This window comes from Pinus tabuliformis, chromosome J (assembly GCF_031772625.1).
Source record: "Pinus tabuliformis cultivar Carrire ecotype Pingquan chromosome J, CPIR1, whole genome shotgun sequence".
NCBI classification, from domain to species: domain Eukaryota; kingdom Viridiplantae; phylum Streptophyta; class Pinopsida; order Pinales; family Pinaceae; genus Pinus; species Pinus tabuliformis.
Window position 1 is genome coordinate 226507904 of NC_142295.1, and position 2561 is coordinate 226510464.

The following is a 2561-nucleotide window of genomic DNA, read 5'->3' on the forward strand; positions in this document are numbered from 1 at the left end:
TCTAAATTTCATTCATACATACACGATGCTGTGTACATAAAAAAAAAACTTCTGCACTGCTGTGCATTACAAAGAGAGCTCTATCTCTATTCAAAAAAAAATTAACACACTGCTGTGTCTCACATTACATTTTCATGTTTTACAAAAACTAAGCTTCACATTTTTTCTTGTGCCGAAAAAAAAAACTATACCTGTGAATTAAAATTAAATTAAATTAAAATCTTACGTACATTTACCAACCACAGCAATAAATTACCATCATTCCGTGTGTGACCACCATTCCGTAATAAATCGTTGTGTAATGGATAATTCAAGAAATGACTAGAGTTGAAACTGTTTAATCGCAGATTCATCAATGCAGAGGTATGGCAGTTGATTCAACAGTACAGGGGTATGGCAAAGGACTGGCCGTGCAGTTGAAAATAATATTTCAACAATAATGATTTAATGCAAGTTGTGACTCCATTTATAGAATGAATGTAAGTAATGTGCAATGGAATGGAAGGAATAAGAATGATATTGTCATTGTAGCATCTGTAATATAGTAAATCATTGGTGCGAAATTTAATATCATTCTAATCCATGAAGTTCTTGGTTAATGAATATAAATATAAGAATGAATGTCATATTGTTGTGTAGTATGGTTGTGCTGCATCAATGAATGAGTTGTAGGATAATTCCTGTGTAGGGAATAGTAGCTCAGATGACACATACTATTTTGCATCCCCTCTTTCCACATCCGGTCCTCAGCCTTCTTAGGTCTTTGTAAAGCTTTGAGACATCTCGAATGAGATCTCAACTTCTCTCTACATATGTTTAATATGTCGATGTCTTGGGTTTTTTTTTTGACTTCCACCTATTCAACAACTGAGTCACCTCTCCGCGTCAGCAAATGGTTCCGTGGCCGGGACCTGGAAATTTGAGGCTTAGGAATGTGGAAATTGTATAAGAAGGAGATCTTAGACTATGTCGAAGCAAGAGAAGATGAGTTTGCAGCAAAAGAGACCAGAAATCTGCAAATCAGCCCGCAACGTTGGAAAGAAATGTACATTTATATTTCTATGAAATTTTATTTGTGGAATTTCCATTTTTAGTATTTGAATGGTTACAAAGGCAATCTGATTTGGGGATAGCTATAATTTCTCAAGTACCTATTTGCTGGACAAAAGACTGTGTGAGATTGTTAAAGAATGTCCATAATGTTTGGTCAATAGTTGCAGATTTGTGGTGTACCAGTGTCATTGAGGATTACAAAGTAGAATTTTCTACGAAAGCATCTTATTCTCAGTGTTGCAGAGAGAAAGTGATTTTCTAGACCCAAGAAAAGTTACATAGTGGAATTTGATGTGGAAGCATATGATTCTGTCAGTGTTGCAGAGAGAAAGTGATTTTCCACCCTATCCCTTACTTTTGGTTCAACCATCATGCTCACTACCTGGGCATTCCACCTTATCCCTTACTTCTGGTTCACTCATCATGCTCGCTACCTGAGAAACCAGAGTGGTGGAGGCCCCAAAGTCTTCTCTCCAATTCTGGAAGGCTTTGATCTTTGTAACTCCCTCATCTCTCTACTCGTTAATTGGTTCAATTTTTAACATGTCTTGATGCTAAATTGTTATTTATAACAAAAAAATGTGTTTGGTACAGGTTTCCATTGTGCACAGCATAGGACACATAGCAGCCACTGTGAACATGTCTAAGGTTATTTCCTTCACCTATGTCATTGATAGCACAAAATCATCGTTTAGTATAGCCGTATATCGGTGCCTCCTGGGACAACATTTTCCATTGCCTGTCTACCTATATCTATTACCGATCATAGGGGGTTGTGCTTTCACTACGGCCACAAAGCTCAATTTCAAACCTACAGGTATCGTTAATTGGTTCCAGCAAAAGTTACATACAAATCCTATTAATTCATAATGTTTTTCTCTAACATGCATAATTCTAATTATGAGAAAGAAGCTGAGCAAAGAGGATTGATTGAAAATGTTTGCATAATTGTGGGATTTATGGGTGCCATGATATCCAACCTCCCATTTGTATTCCGGAACATATTCTCCAAGAAAGGCATGTAGGGGAAGGGGAAGTCGATAGTGGGGATGAACTACTATGCATGCCTCTCTATGCTCTCACTGGCTACTTTAACACCCTTTGTGTTCTTTAACACCCTTTGTGTTTGTTGTGGACGGTGCCAGGCTATGGTCCGTTGGATGGAACAATTCTCTACATGCCATTGCTCCTCAATTTGCATGGTAAACTCACTTCTATTCTATGTTTTTATTTTTATTTGTTTACTTTGGCATAATATTTTGATAGTTCTAATTAACCAACAATTTACTTTACTTAATAGGTGGGTGGTTTCTCGCAGTGTGTTCTACCATTTGTACAACCAAGTTTCATACATGTCCCTGAATGAAATATCTCCATTAACATTCAGCATATGCAACACAATGAAAAGGGTTTCCGTTATTGATTCATCCATCATTATCTTTCACACACCAATCAATCCCATCAGCGCTCTAGGAGCAACTATTGGTATTTTTGGTACATTCCTCTAA

At 36.9% G+C, this 2561-nt stretch overlaps 1 pseudogene; it reads left to right on the forward strand.

Moving 5' to 3' along the window:
- The first annotated feature begins 966 nt into the window (after nt 1-966).
- On the forward strand, nt 967-2561 carry LOC149226553 (glucose-6-phosphate/phosphate translocator 2, chloroplastic-like; annotated as a pseudogene).